A 17,450-nucleotide genomic window follows, 5' to 3' on the forward strand; every position below is an offset into this window, starting at 1 on the left:
TCGGGTATATGTTTTACTACGAAAACATTGTTTAAAAACATATGACATCGAGAACGGATAAGTCGAAAATTGTGTTTTAAACATGTAAGATCATGCTTTTCTAATAACAAAACTCTGAATTTAAGCATAATGACATTTCATAGGTTTGTTACATCAAATTATAATCCAAGATGTGTCTGGTTTATGCGGTTAAACATGAAATATACCGCTGATTTTGAAAGCGAAGTCAAGTTTCACTTTTAAAAATGCAATTAAGGTTTACAACTGTGTTTAATTGACACAATTTTACAATTTCCATATTGATCTATGTATCGTTAAGCCACTGGTGTGTTTAGAAATGTGTAGGGTGACTCAGTTATCAGAAATAAAGGCTAAATATTATTATTAGGCATGATCATGTCTCTGACAGTATACGTATATGCCTCGCTACGACAACGCTTTAGCGTGTATGCGTTTCTCACAGAAGACGTATTGGTTATCTCTCGAAGGCAAAATAAAGAAAAGAAAAAGTTAATACAGAGTCATGGAGTGGCTGGATGTTTCCTTTGAGGAAGAGGTAGTAACAACGGCACAACATGATTCGAAGCGCACAGTCGACATTGTATTGCACATTATTATGATATAATTAAATTCACGACTAGGCCAAATGAAACGATTAAACTCGAAAATCCATATAATATAAGATGACAGTTGAGAGTCGATAACCTAATGTCGTCGGTCTCAATAAAAATGACGCATCTTTACCTCGTGACAATCCCTTATACGTTCATTTTGATACAGACCGACGATAGGTTTTCAGCATACGGTACTCTTTATCAAATAACATTCGATTCTCGTTATCCTCAACTCGCTTATCTCAAAACTCTGCTTATGTCAAAGTAAATCCCATGTCCCGACTTCGATCATTATTTATCTCATACGGAATTTGATTTTTACATTGTATATATCAAAGTGATTTTCTTGAAAATCGGTTATCGTCAACTAATTTTGAGATGAATTTCATGTTCGTATACATGATTTTACCTGTAAAATCCACACCTGTAACAGCCGTAAGGTGTGGAAAGTAGGACCCCAATGGCACAAATCCGCAATTGCATAACCAATATATTGTTGTAAAGGTGTGGCAGTGGGTTCTGTCACAGGTTATTGTTTACTGCGTACATGACAGCCGGTAAATTTACCTCGTGTTACAATGCGGTTAAGGCCCAGTCTCACTATGATGCCGGCGGAGCCCCAGTGCGTGATCAGGCATCTACCGGGTTGAACCGGGGCCCTACCGGGATGAACCGGTGCTCCACCGGGATGAACCGTGGACGACCGGGGACAACCGGGGCTCCACCAGGGCTCCACCGGGAAAGTATTAAAATGTTTAATACCTCCGGCATGAACCGGGAGTCACCGGGTAGGACCGGCAACGACCGGCTTGGCACCGGGAACAACCGGGACTGTACCGGGAACAACCGGTATGAAACATTTGAATACTTTCCTGGTGGAGTCCCGGTTTTCCCCGGTTAAACCGGGGCGTTGCCCCAGCTCTGCCGGGGTCTGATGCCGATATGGTCCCTATGAGTGCCGGCGTAGTGACGGTATACCAGAACTCTGCCGGGACTCTGCCGGCTTTCACCGGGTTCAACCTTTTCGTTTGGATTTTCATGCGCACAGTGAAGCACGGCATCTTTTGCACTGGGAAATGGCAGTCTGCAGTAACTGCAAACTGCATGTGATTTGTCCTGAAATGGATACAGAAACTTCGTTGAGCAACCTAAACATTATATTTTGTACTTCGTTGCGCAACCAATACCTACTCTGTGCGAAACCTATACATAAAGTGACTTGTAATTTCCTTCGAAAAAAAGCATTTGAATAATTAAAAAATATGTTCGTAACCTGTTTTGCACTTTAAAATGTGTAATGTACACTGAATCAAAGTAACATGTAGTTTTATTTTATTTAAGTAACCGTAATTAGCTATTTTAACAGAATAACCACCTTATGCATTGCTTCAAATCAAAATATTTCGATTTTAGCTTAAAATAAATTAAAGGTTGCAATTACGCGTATTTGTTATTAGTTTGTTATTGAAAATAAGTACCTACTATTACTGGATGTTCCGTTCTCTAATCCATAAACACCAGAAAAGATGAAACTCGCCTGATTAAGTAGTGTATTTACACAATGTTTTTGTAGTAAAACCTATACCCGACGTCGTAGCGAAACGGCCTACGATTTGACCTCGTCAGCCCCCAGTGCATCCAGTAATTGGGTACCGTGTAGCATACTGCGTGTTAATATTGCTAATTATTTATTAACAAGACAAACAAGGCAAAATTGAATGAATATGTATTTGTTTATTAAACAACAAAAGACAACAACAGTCGAATATTGCAAAACAGCTAACACCATAAATGAGCAAAGTCGCTCGCAATCGATATCACTTAGACACATGGTCGATACTGTAATCGTTTTATTGATCAAGATTATCAAATCTCGCGCACCAGTTTATTTTGCGCGCTAAAATGAGATATCGCGAGGTTGTTAATCCCTTTGTTTGTATAGGTCCCTGGGGGTAAAGGTGTTGTAAAATGCTGTGAGTGACAGTTGGATATGCAGATGACATGAATATGGCCAATGACTGAAAGACAGACAGACAGAATTTACATATTCCTGCACTTGATTATGTTTATTTATAAACACCGCTTTGATGGAATTAACGTATTGACCTTATCGCGATGACGTCACAAAAGGGGCAGTCCCTAAGCGACGGTGAAAACAATGCCCTAGATACGGTCGATTTACTACGCTGATTGAGCACCTCTGCTGATATTTCGTCAATTGCATTCCTATTAATCAAATGGCCTGTAATTGGTGTTTAAAATGTCTTTTGACTATTATGAAGGGTTAGATTGCACTTCGAAAGCCCGATATGATAAGAAAATAAAACTAATTGGACTTAATGAATGTCCGCACAAATTGCAAGCTGGATGTTGGAAAAATGACCCGACCAAGTGGCCGATGATCGAGTACGGCGACATTCATGATCAATTTTCTCACTGAGACACCGGGTAAATTCGGGGTTCATTCATCTTCGAACATTATATTTCTACTATGTCAATTTATCATGCTAATGTGAAGCTGTAAAATACGTAGGGACATCTGGTACATGACTTACTGAAAGCCTTAGTTGTGTTCATCGTAATGAGTACGAGTGACAAATATTAACATTAACACACATATATCTGTATAAATTTTTGTTTTTCAAACATTATTTACCCCCGTTGCTGTCAAAGGTAATTTCTGTTTATGATGTCGATCGTTTATTGTCGTAACATTAAATCTTAATACGGAAGGACGTCTTTTTAATTAACTGATACACGCTTAATACGTTACTTGTTTTTTTTTACGTAAACGCTAGTATCTTTACAGTGTAAATTTCTGATAATCTAAATTGGACATGACTTAATATTTGACCATATGTCACATATCTAATTTAAGCAACTGTTAAGTACATCGGCGTTAATTATTCATCCAAATGGCTGCTTAATACTACCAGAAAGAGGAGACATGGTGGCATTTATCGTAGTAAATGACACTGTCTGGACCACCCAGTATGGTTTATGACACCTTTTTGTCAGTTAAGTTTGGACAATATTTGAACAAAACGAGATAATCGGATTATGCAAAACAAAGGGGCAATTAAACACCAGAATACAAAAGCTTACACGATTTTAAGACTGATGCAAACAATCAAATGAAAAAATATTGCATTTAATTTAATTAAATGTTTATTTAAGGTGTCAACGTGTTTTATAAAGCAACTGTATATTCAATTATTTCGGCATTAAAAATTTGGCTTAAATGACTGCTCAGTCTGACAACAGATGACATAGAGGTATCATAAATTGTGTTTAATGACCACATGTGGTTTATGCAGAGCCCCAAGTATAGGTCCCCAGCTGGCTTTATGACACCGTGTTTTCTTTGTCTGGACAGTATCCGATCATAACGAGATAATCGGTTTGTGATGAAGAAAGGGGCATTCAAATACCTAACATGCGGAAACAAAAAGTGTCGAAATTGGTGTGAATTAAATAAAAACAATAACATTTATCTTGAGAATTAATTTAATACGTAACAAGGTAATAAGGTAACAAATATAGAGGTTCAAATCAGCTACTATATGTTGCATATATTTAAAACTTATTGCTTGTTTGTTTTCATCCTTATTTGTGTTCGTTCATTAAATTAAATTTATTATGAAAGAATTTCTATTTCTGGGTATTTCTATTCTAAAAAATGGTCGCGAAGATGTGCCTTAACTTAAGAAAATTGCGAGCAGTGTTTAATATTTCAATGCAAATAAAATGGCGACAGCGCTTTTGTTTTCACCGTCGTCAAGGGGCATGTAACTCTAACTGACGCAAGTGCCCGGATGTTGCGATAAGGTCAATTCCTGCAATTGATTGTGTTTATTTATATTTATATTATTAAATGACCATTTATGTTATGTTATGTTTAAAAAATTTCATTACCGCTTTGATGGAATTTACGTAGTCTTGTAATTGAGTATGCTTATTTATATTCGTATTCTTAAATGACCATCTATGTTATGTTATGTAATGTAATGTTGTAACACCTATTTATGTGACAGAAAATAATGTATATATTTGTGTATGAAGACGATGTACTTTTGTATAAGTCTAAATAAACTGTCTGTCTGTCTGTCAGTGCAAACAGCGTCCTGTGACAAAATGGTCGAGAATCAGGGTATCGTTTTGACGATGAAGTGGGTAGAATTTTGGAGTATTAATTAATCAAAACTGGATTATTGTACAAGTAAAAACGTAGATTTCAAAATGCCTGAAGGAAACATGAGTGATAATGTTCCAAAATGTGAAAGTGTCCACAATATATTGCACTTGTTTATTCATTGTGCATTGGTTTTGTTAATTTGCCCAGCAAATTTAGTAAGAGAGGGAGAATGTGTAACCAGGGTCAAGTTATGAAAGTATATTTTAATATGTTTTATGATGCACATTAGTTTATCTCTCATGTATGTTGGTAATACGTAAGTTGTTTTTAATTACTTTGATGTGCTAATACCAGAGACCCTTAGATAATCATCAAAGAGGATTCAGGGACACCTATAGAGAAATAGTTCCACCAGGTTAAGAGGTAGACGGTTACAACACATGTGAAATAGTAGGGGGTAAAGGTATTGTAAAATGCTGTGAGTGACAGTTGGATATGCAGATGATATGAATATGATCAATGACTAAAAGATGCTTATTAAGATAATTAGATTTGATTGGAAGAAAAGAACTAGGGGTGTGTCAGAATGCTGTGAGAAGGGAGTTAGGGATGGAGATGATAATCAGTGAGGGTTTAGGAAGGTTAAGAATTGGATGTCTAAAAGCGATTAACAATTATTAGAAATTAAGTAATTTGTGGACATTGAGTTTATTTGAGTAGATTGGAAATAAAGTATAGAAATAGGCCATGAGATGAATTATTATTACAATCACTTCAACCATAGTGTAAACAGCGTCCTGTGACATAATGGTGGAGAATCAGGGTATCGTTTTGACGGTGAAGTGGGTAGAATTTTGGAGTATTACTTAATTAAAACTGGATTATTTGTACAAGTAAAAACGTAGATTTCAAAATTGCTGGAGGAAAAATGAGGGATAATGTTCCAAAATGTGAAAGTGTCCACAATATATTGCTCTTGTTTATTCATTGTGCATTGGTATTGTTAATTTGCCCAGCACATTTAGTGAGAAAGGGAGCATGTGTAACCAGGGTCAAGTTATGAAAGTATATTTTAATATGTTTTATGATGCACATTAGTTTTTCTCACATGTATATTGGTAAATATGTAAGTTGTCTTTAATTATATTGATGTGCTAATACCAGAGACCCTTAGATAATCATCAAAGAGGATTCAGGCACACCTATAGAGAAATAGTTCCACCAGGTTAAGAGGTAGACGGTTAGAACATGTGTGAAATAGTAGGGGGTAAAGGTGTTGTAAAATGCTGTGAGTGACAGTTGGATATGCAGATGATATGAAAATGGCCAATGACTGAAAGATGCTGTATTATGAAAGTATAGAAAGGGGGTGAAGTGGGTAGAATTTTGGAGTATTAATTAATGAAAACTAGATTATTTATACAAGTCAAAACGTAGATTTCAAAATGGCTGGAGGAAATATGAGTGGTTATGATCCAAAATTTGAAAGTGTCCACAATATAATTATATTGCTCTTGTTTATTCATTGTGCTTTGGTATTGTTAATTTGCCCAGCAAATTTAGTGAGAGAGGGAGAATGTGTAACCAGGGTCACTTTATGAAAGTATATTTTATGAGAGAGGGAGAATGTGTAACCAGGGTCAAGTTATGAAAGTATATTTTATGAGAGGGGGAGAATGTGTAACCAGGGTGAAGTTATGAAAGTATATTTTAATATGTTTTATGATGCACATTAGTTTATCACTCATGCATGTTGGTAAATATGCAAGTTGTCTTGAATTAAATTGATGTGCTAATACCAGAGACCCTTAGATGATCACCAAAGAGGATTCAGGGACGCCTATAGAGAAATAGTTCCATCAGGTTAAGAGGTAGATGGTTACAACATGTGTGAAATAGTAGGGGGTAAAGGTGTTGTAAATTGCTGTGAGTGACAGTTTGATATGCAGATAATATGAATATGGCCAATGACTGAGAGATGCTTATAAAGATAATTAGATTTGATTGGAAGAAAGGAACTAGGGGTGTGTCAGAATGCTGTGAGAAGGGAGTTAGGGATGGAGATGATAATCGGTGAGCGTTTAAGAAGATTTAAGAAAAGGATGTCTAAAAGCAAGTAATAATTATTAGAAATTAAGTAATGTGGACATTGAGTTTATTTGAGCCGATTGGAAATAAAGTATAAAAATAGAACATGAGATTAATTATTATTACACCCACTACAACCATAGTATAAACAGCGTCCTGTGACATAATGGTGGAGACTCAGGGAATCGTTTTGATGGTGAAGTGGGTAGAATTTTGGAGTATTAATTAATCAAAACTGGATTTTGTGTACAAGTAAAATGGTAGATTTCAAAATGCCTGGAGGAAATATGAGTGATAATGTTACAAATTGTGAAATTGTCCACAATATATTGCTCTTGTTTATTCATTGTGCATTGATATTGTTAATTTGCCCAGCAAATTTAGTTAGAGAGGATGTGTAACCAAGGTCAAGTTATGAAAGTATATTTTAATATGTTTTATGATGTACATTAGTTTATCTCTCATGTATGTTGGTAAATATGCAAGTTGTCTTTAATTATATTGATGCACTAATACCAGAGACTTTTAGATAATCATCAAAGAGGATTCAGGTACACCTATAGAGAAATAGTTCCACCAGGTTAAGAGGTAGACGGTTACAACATGTGTGAAATAGTAAGGGGTAAATGTGTTGTAAAATGCTGTGAGTGACAGTTGGATATGCAGATGATATGAATATGGCCAATGACTGAAAGATGCTTATTTTGATAATTAGATTTGATTGGAAGAAATGAACTACGGATGTGTCAGAATGCTGTGAGAAGGGAGTTAGGGATGGAGATGATAATCGGAGAGCGTTTAGGAAGGTTAAGAATAGGATGTCTAGAAGCGAGTAACAATTATTAGAAATTAAGTAATGTGGTTATTTGAGTAGATTGGAAATAAAGTATAGAAATAGAACAGGAGATTTATTATTATTACACCCACTACAACCATAGTGTAAACAGCGTCCTGTGACATAATGGTGTAGAATCAGGGTATCCTTTTGACTGTGAAGTGGGTAGAATTTTGGAGTATTAATCAAAACTGGATTATTTGTACAAGTAAAAACGTAGATATCAAAATGCCTGGAGGAAATATGAGTGATAATGATCCAAAATGTGAAAGTGTCCACAATATATTGCTCTTGTTTTTTCATTGTGCATTGGTATTGTTAATTTGCCCAGCAAATTTAGATAGAGAGGGAGAATGTGTTACCAGGGTCAAGTTATGAAAGTATATTTTAATATGTTTTATGACGCACATTAGAGTATCTCTCATGTATGTTTGTAAATATGTAAGTTGTCTTTAATTATATTGATGTGCTAATTCCAGAGACCCTTAGATAATCATCAAAGAGGATTCAGGCACACCTATAGAGAAATAGTTCCACCAGGTTAAGAGGTAGACGGTTACAACATGTGTGAAATAGTAGGGGGTAAAGGTGTTGTAAAATGCTGTGAGTGACAGTTGGATATGCAGATGATATGAATATGGCCAATGACTGAAAGATGCTTCTTTTGTTAATTAGATTTGATTGGAAGAAATGAACTACGGATGTGTCAGAATGCTGTGAGAAGGGAGATAGGGATGGAGATGATAATCGGAGAGCGTTTAGGAAGGTTAAGAATAGGATGTCTAAAAGCGAGTAACAATTATTAGAAATGAAGTAATGTGTACATTGAGTTTATTGGAGTAGACTGGAAATAAAGTATAGAAATAGAACATGAGATTTATTATTTTTACACCCACTACAACCATAGTATAAACAGCGTCCTGTGACATAATGGTGTAGAATCAGGGTATCGTTTTGACGGTGAAGTGGGTAGAATTTTGGAGTATTAAATAATCAAAACTAGATTAGTTATTTGTACAAGTAAAAAGGTAGATTTCAAAATGCCTGGAGGAAATATGAGTGATAATGTTCCAAATTGTGAAAGTGTCCACAATATATTGCTCTTGTTTTTTCATTGTGCATTGGTATTGTTAATTTGCCCAGCAAATTTAGTGAGAGGGGGAGAATGTGTAACCAGGGTCAAGTTATTAAAGTATATTCAAATATGTTTTATGATGCAAATTAGTTTATCTCTCATGTATGTTAGTTAATATGTAAGTTGTCTTTAATTATAATGATATGCTAATACCAGAGGCCATTAGATTATCATCAACGAGGATTCAGGAACACCTATAGAGAAATAGTTCCACCAGGTTAAGAGGTAGACGGTTACAACATGTGTGAAATAGTAGGGAGTAAAGGTGTTGTAAAATGCTGTGAGTGACAGTTGGATATGCAGATGATATGAATATGGCCAATGACTGAAAGATGCTTCATAAGATTATTGGATTTGATTGGAAGAAATGAACTACGGGTGTGTCAGAATGCTGTGAGAAGGGAGTTAGGGATGGAGATGATAATCGGAGAGCGTTTAGGAAGGTAAAGAATAGGATGTCTAGAAGCGAGTAACAATTATTAGAAATTAAGTAATGTGGACATTGAGTTTATTTGAGTAGATTGGAAATAAAGTATAGAAATAGAACATGAGATTTATTTTTTTACACCCACTACAACCATAGTGTAAACAGCGTCCTGTGACATAATGGTGTAGAATCAGGGTATCCTTTTGACGGTGAAGTGGGTAGAATTTTGAAGTATTAATTAATCAAAACTGGATTATTTGAACAAGTTAAATGGTAGATATCAAAATGCCTGGAGGATATATGAGTGATAATGTTCCAAAATGTGAAAGTGTCCAAAATATTTTGCTCTTGTTTATTAATTGTGCATTGGTATTGTTAATTTGCCCAGCAAATTTAGTAAGAGAGGGAGAATGCATAACCAGGGTCAAGTTATGAAAGTATATTTTAATATGTTTTATGACGCACATTAGTTTATCTCTCATGTATGTTTGTAAATATGTAAGTTGTCTTTAATTATATTGATGTGCTAATACCAGAGACCCTTAGATAATCCTCAAAGAGGATTCAGGTACACCTATAGAGAAATAGTTCCACCAGGTTAAGAGGTAGACGGTTACAACATGTGTGAAATAGTAGGGGGTAAAGGTGTTGTAAAATGCTGTGAGTGACAGTTGGATATGCAGATGATATGAATATGACCAATGACTGAAATTATATTTGATTGGAAGAAATGAAATACGGATGTGTCAGAATGCTGTGAGAAGGGAGTTAGGGATGGAGATGATAATCGGTGAGCGTTTAGGAAGGTTAAGAATAGGATGTCTAGAAGCGAGTAACAATTATTAGAAATTAAGTAATGTGGACATTGAGTTTATTTGAGTAGATTGGAAATAGTGTATAGAAATAGAACATGAGATTTATTGTTATTACACCCACTACAACCATAGTGTAAACAGCGTCCTGTGACATAATTGTGTAGAATCAGGGTATCCTTTTGATGGTGAAGTGGGTAGAATTTTGGAGTATTAATTAATCAAAACTGGATTATTTGTACAAGTAAAAATGTAGATATCAAAATGCCTGGAGGAAATATGAGTGATTATGTTCCAAAATAAGAAAGTGTCCACAATATATTGCTCTTGTTTATTCATTGTGCATTGGTATTGTTAATTTGCCCAGTAAATTTAGTTAGAGAGGGAGAATGTGTAACCAGGGTCAAGTTATGAAAGTATATTTTAATATGTTTTATGATGCACATTAGTTTATCTCTCATGTAAGTTGGTAAATATGCAAGTTGTCTTTAATTATATTGATGCACTAATACCAGAGACTTTTAGATAATCATCAAAGAGGATTCAGGTACACCTATAGAGAAATAGTTCCACCATGTTAAGAGGTAGACGGTTACAACATGTGTGAAATAGTAGGGGGTAAAGGTGTTGTAAATTGCTGTGAGTGACAGTTGGATATGTAGATGATATGAATATGGCCAATGACTGAAAGATGCTTCTTTTGTTAATTAGATTTGATTGGAAGAAATGAACTACGGATGTGTCAGAATGCTGTGAGAAGGGAGATAGGGATGGAGATGATAATCGGAGAGCGTTTAGGAAGGTTAAGAATAGGATGTCTAGAAGCGAGTAACAATTATTAGAAATTAAGTAATGTGGACATTGAGTTTATTTGAGTAGATTGGAAATAAAGTATAGAAATAGAACATGAGATTTATTATTATTACACCCACTACAACCATAGTGTAAACAGCGTCATGTGACATAATGGTGTAGAATCAGGCTATCCTTTTGACGGTGAAGTTGGTTGAATTTTGGAGTATTAATCAAAACTGGATTATTTGTACAAGTAAAAACGTAGATATCAAAATGCCTGGAGGAAATATGAGTGATAATGATCCAAAATGTGAAAGTGTCCACAATATATTGCTCTTGTTTTTTCATTGTGCATTGGTATTGTTAATTTGCCCAGCAAATTTAGTTAGAGAGGGAGAATGTGTAACCAGGGTCAAGTTATGAAAGTATATTTTAATATGTTTTATGACGCGCATTAGTTTATCTCTCATGTATGTTGGTAAATATGCAAGTTGTCTTTAATTATATTGATGCACTAATACCAGAGAAATTTAGATAATCATCAAAGAGGATTCAGGTACACCTATAGAGAAATAGTTGCACCAGGTTAAGAGGTAGACGGTTACAACATGTGTGAAATAGTAGGGGGTAAAGGTGTTGTAAAATGCAGTGAGTGACAGTTGGATATGCAGATGATATGAATATGGCCAATGACTGAAAGATGCTTCTTTTGATAATTAGATTTGATTGGAAGAAATGAATTACGGATGTGTCAGAATGCTGTGAGAAGGGAGATAGGGATGGAGATGATAATCGGAGAGAGTTTAGGAAGGTTAAGAATAGGATGTCTAGAAGCGAGTAACAATTATTAGAAATTAAGTAATGTGGACATTGAGTTTATTTGAGTAGATTGGAAATAAAGTATAGAAAAAGAACAGGAGATTAATTATTATTACACCCACTACTACCATAGTGTAAACAGTGTCCTGTGACATAATGGTGAAGAATCAGGGTATCCTTTTGACGGTGAAGTGGGTAGAATTTTGAAGTATTAATTAATCAAAACTGGATTATTTTTACAAGTAAAAACGTTGATATCAAAATGCCTTGAGGAAATATGAGTGATAATGATCCAAAATGTGAAAGTGTCCACAATATATTGCTCTTGTTTATTCATTGTGCATTGGTATTGTTAATTTGCCCAGCAAATTTAGTTAGAGAGGGAGAATGTGTAACCAGGGTCAAGTTATGAAAGTATATTTTAATATGTTTTATGACGCACATTAGTTTATCTCTCATGTATGTTTGTAAATATGTAAGTTGTCTTAATTATATTGATGTGATTTTACCAGAGACCCTTAGATAATCATCAAAAAGGATTCAGGCGCACCTATAGAGAAATAGTTCCACCAGGTTAAGAGGTAGACAGTTACAGCATGTGTGAAATAGTAGGAAGGAAAGGTGTTGTAAAATGCTGTGAGTGACAGTTGGATATGCAGATGATATGAATATGGCCAATGACTGAAAGATGCTTATTTAGATAATTAGATTTGATTGGAAGAAATGAACTACGGGTGTGTCAGAATGCTGGTAGAAGGGAGTTAGGGATGGAGATTATAATCAGTGAGCATTTAGGAAGGTTAGGAATAGGATGTCTAGAAGCGAGTAACAATTATTAGAAATTAAGTAATGTGGACATTTAGTTTATTTGAGTAGATTGGAAATAGTGTATAGAAATAGAACATGAGATTTATTATTATTACACCCACTACAACCATAGTGTAAACAGCGTCCTTTGACATAATTGTGTAGAATCAGGGTATCCTTTTGACGGTGAAGTTGGTAGAATTTTGGAGTATTAATTAATCAAAACTGGATTATTTGTACAAGTAAAAACGTAGATATCAAAATGCCTGGAGGAAATATGAGTGATAATGATCCAAAATGTGAAAGTGTCCACAATATATTGCTCTTTTTTATTCATTTTGCATTGATATTGTTAATTTGCCCAGCAAATTTAGTTAGAGAGGATGTGTAACCAGGGTCAAGTTATGAAAGTATATTTTAATATGTTAAGATGCACATTTGTTTATCTCTCATGTATGTTGGTAAATATGCAAGTTGACTTTAATTATATTGATGCACTAATACCAGAGACTTTTAGATAATCATCAAAGAGGATTCAGGTACACCTATAGAGAAATAGTTCCACCAGGTTAAGAGGTAGACGGTTACAGCATGTGTGAAAAAGTAGGGGGTAAAGGTGTTTAAAATGCTGTGAGTGACAGTTGGATATGCAGATGATATGAATATGGCCAATGACTGAAAGATGCTTATTTAGATAATTAGATTTGATTGGAAGAAATGAACTACGGATGTGTCAGAATGCTGTGAGAAGGGAGTTAGGGTTGGAGATGATAATTGGAGAGCGTTTCGGAAGGTTAAGAATAGGATGTCTAAAAGCGAGTAACAATTATTATAAATTAAGTAATGTGGACATTGAGTTTATTTGAGTAAATTGGAAATAAAGTATAGAAATAGAACATGAGATTTATTATTATTACACCCACTACAACCATAGTGTAAACAGCGTCCTGTGACATAATGGTGTAGAATCAGGGTATCCTTTTGACGGTGAAGTGGGTAGAATTTTGGAGCATTAATTAATCAAAACTGGATTATTTGTTCAAGTAAAAACGTAGATATCAAAATGCCTGGAGGAAATATGAGTGATAATGATCCAAAATGTGAAAGTGTCCACAATATATTGCTCTTTTTTTTCATTGTGCATTGGTATTGATAATTTGCCGAGCAAATATAGTTAGAGAGGGAGAATGTGTAACCAGGGTCAAGTTATGAAAGTATATTTTAATATGTTTTATTACGCACATTAGTTTATCTCTCATGTATGTTGGTAAATATGTAAGTTGTCTTTAATTATATTGATGTGCTAATACCAGAGACTTTTAGATAATCATCAAAGAGGATTCAGGTACACCTATGGAGAAATAGTTCCACCAGGTTAAGAGGTAGACGGTTACAACATGTGTGAAATAGAAGGGGGTAAAGGTGTTGTAAAATGCTGCGAGTGACAGTTTGGATATGCAGATGATATGAATATGGCCAATGACTGATAGATGCTTATTAAGATAATTAGATTTGATTCGAAGAAATGAACTAGGGGTGTGTTAGAATGCTGTGAGAAGGGAGTTAGGGATGGAGATGATAATCGGTGAGCGTTTAGGAAGGTTAAGAATAGGATGTCTAAAAGCGAGTAACAATTATTAGAAATTAAGAAATGTGTACACTGAGTTTATTTGAGTAGATTGGAAATAAAGTATAGAAATAGAACATGAGATTTATTATTATTACACCCACTACAACCATAGTGTAAATAGCGTCTTGTGACATAATGGTGTAGAATCAGGGTATCCTTTTGACGGTGAAGTGGGTAGAATTTTGGAGTATTAATTAATCAAAACTGGATTAGTTATTTGTACAAGTAAAAAGGTAGATTTCAAAATGCCTGAAGGAAATATGAGTGATAATGTTCCAAATTGTGAAAGTGTCCACAATATATTGCTCTTGTTTTTTCATTGTGCATTGGTATTGTTTATTTGCCCAGCAAATTTAGTGAGAGGGGGAGAATGTGTAACCAGGGTCAAGTTATTAAAGTATATTCAAATATGTTTTATGATGCACATTAGTTTATCTCTCATGTATGTTAGTAAATATGTAAGTTGTCTTTAATTATATTGATGTGCTAATACAAGAGACCATTAGATAATCATCAAAGAGGATTCAGGGACACCTATAGAGAAATAGTTCCACCAGGTTAAGAGGTAGACGGTTACAACATGTGTGAAATAGTAGGGGGTAAAGGTGTTGTCAAATGCTGTGAGTGACAGTTGGATATGCAGATGATATGAATATGGCCAATGACTGAAAGATGCTTATTATGACTATTAGATTTGATTGGAAGAAATGAACTACCGGTGTGTCAGAATGCTGTGAGAAGGGATTTAGGGATGGAGATGATAATCGGTGAGCGTTTAGGAAGGTTAGGAATAGGATGTCTAGAAGCGAGTAACAATTATTAGAAATTAAGTAATGTGGACATTGAGTTTATTTGAGTAGATTGGAAATAGTGTATAGAAATAGAACATGAGATTTATTATTATTACACACACTACAACCATAGTGTAAACAGCGTCCTGTGAAATTATTGTGTAGAATCAGGGTATCCTTTTGATGGTGAAGTGGGTAGAATTTTGGAGTATTAATTAATCAAAACTGGATTATTTGTATAAGTAAAAACGTAGATATCAAAATGCCTGGTGGAAATATAAGTGATATTGTTCCAAAATGTGAAAGTGTCCACAATATATTGCTCTTGTTTATTCATTGTGCATTGGTATTGTTAATTTCCCCAGCAAATTTAGTTAGAGAGGGAGAATGTGTAACCAGGGTCAAGTTATGAAAGTATATTTTAATATATTTTATGATGCACATTAGTTTATCTCTCATGTATGTTGGTAAATATGCAAGTTGTCTTTAATTATATTGATGTACTAATACCAGAAACTTTTAGATAATCATCAAAGAGGATTCAGGTACACCTATAGAGAAATAGTTCCACCAGGTTAAGAGGTAGACGGTTACAACATGTGTGAAAAAGTAGGGGGTAAAGGTGTTGTAAAATGATGTGAGTGACAGTTGGATATGCAGATGATATGAATATGGCCAATGACTGAAAGATGCTTCTTTTGTTAATTAGATTTGATTGGAAGAAATGAACTACGGATGTGTCAGAATGCTGTGAGAAGGGAGATAGGGATGGAGATGATAATCGGAGAGCGTTTAGGAAGGTTAAGAATAGGATGTCTAAAAGCGAGTAACAATTATTAGCAATTAAGTTATGTGGACATTGAGTTTATTTGAGTAGATTGGAAATAAAGTATAGAAATAGAACATGAGATTTATTATTATTACACCCACTACAACCATAGTGTAAACAGCGTCATGTGACATAATGGTGTAGAATCAGGCTATCCTTTTGACGGTGAAGTTGGTAGAATTTTGGAGTATTAATCAAAACTGGATTATTTGTACAAGTAAAAACGTAGATATCAAAATGCCTGGAGGAAATATGAGTGATAATGATCCAAAATGTGAAAGTGTCCACAATATATTGCTCTTGTTTTTTCACTGTGCATTGGTATTGTTAATTTGCCCAGCAAATTTAGTTAGAGAGGATGTGTAACCAGGGTCAAGTTATGAAAGCATATTTTAATATGTTTTATGATGCACATTAGTTTATCTCTCATGTATGTTGGTAAATATGCAAGTTTTCTTTAATTATATTGATGCACTAATACCAGAGACTTTTAGATAATCATCAAAGAGGATTCAGGGACACCTATAGAGAAATAGTTCCACCAGGTTAAGAGGTAGACGGTTACAACATGTGTGAAATAGTAGGGGGTAAATGTGTTATAAAATGCTGTGAGTGACAGTTGGATATGCAGATGATATGAATATGGCCACTGACTGATAGATGCTTATTAAGATAATTAGATTTGATTGGAAGAAAGGAACTAGGGGTGTGTCAGAATGCTGTGAGAAGGGAGTTAGGGATGGAGATGATAATCGGTGAGCGTTTAGGAAGGTTAAGAATAGGATGTCTAAAAGCGAGTAACATTTATTAGAAATTAAGAAATGTGGACATTGAGTAGATTGGAAATAAAGTATAGAAATAGAACATGAGATTTATTATTATAACACCCACTACAACCATAGTGTAAACAGTGTCCTGTGACATAATGGTGTAGAATCAGGGTATCCTTTTGACGGTGAAGTTGGTAGAATTTTGGAGTATTAATTAATCAAAACTGGATTATTTGTTCAAGTAAAAACGTAGATATCAAAATGCATGGAGGAAATATGAGTGATAATGTTCCAAAATGTGAAAGTGTCCACAATATGTTGCTCTTGTTTATTCATTGTGCATTGGTATTGTTAATTTGCCCAGCAAATTTAGTTAGAGAGGGAGAATGTGTAACCAGGGTCAAGTTATGAAAGTATATTTTAATATGTTTTATGATGCACATTAGTTTACCTCTCATGTATGTTTGTAAATATGTAAGTTGTCTTAATTATATTGATGTGCTTATACCAGAGACCCTTAGATAATCATCAAAGAGGATTCAGGGACACCTATAGAGAAATAGTTCCACCAGGTTAAGAGGCAGACGGTTACAACATGTGTGAAATAGTAGGGGGTAAAGGTGTTGTAAAATGCTAGGAGTGACAGGTGTATATGCAGATGATATGAATATGGCCAATGACTGAAAGATGCTTATTAAGATAATTATATTTGATTGGAAGAAAGGAACTAGGGGTGTGTCAGAATGCTGTGAGAAGGGAGTTTGGGATGGAGATGATAATCAGTGAGGGTTTAGGAAGGTTAAGAATAGGATGCCTAAAAGCGAGTAACATTAATTAGAAATTAAGAAATGTGGACATTGAGTAGATTGGAAATAAAGTATAGAAATAGAACATGAGATTTATTATTATAACACCCACTACAACCATAGTGTAAACAGTGTCCTGTGACATAATGGTGTAGAA

The 17,450-nt window shown here is 34.7% G+C and overlaps 1 long non-coding RNA gene across 1 annotated transcript; it reads left to right on the forward strand.

Moving 5' to 3' along the window:
• Positions 1-5,112: 5,112 nt before the first annotated feature.
• Positions 5,113-12,343, forward strand: LOC127835384 (uncharacterized). The gene is made up of 3 exons (XR_008028506.1): positions 5,113-5,172; positions 10,631-10,670; positions 12,282-12,343. It is a non-coding gene; the product is annotated as an uncharacterized LOC127835384 (long non-coding RNA).
• Positions 12,344-17,450: the final 5,107 nt, after the last annotated feature.

This window comes from Dreissena polymorpha, chromosome 6, assembly GCF_020536995.1.
Source record: "Dreissena polymorpha isolate Duluth1 chromosome 6, UMN_Dpol_1.0, whole genome shotgun sequence".
Lineage (NCBI taxonomy): Eukaryota > Metazoa > Mollusca > Bivalvia > Myida > Dreissenidae > Dreissena > Dreissena polymorpha.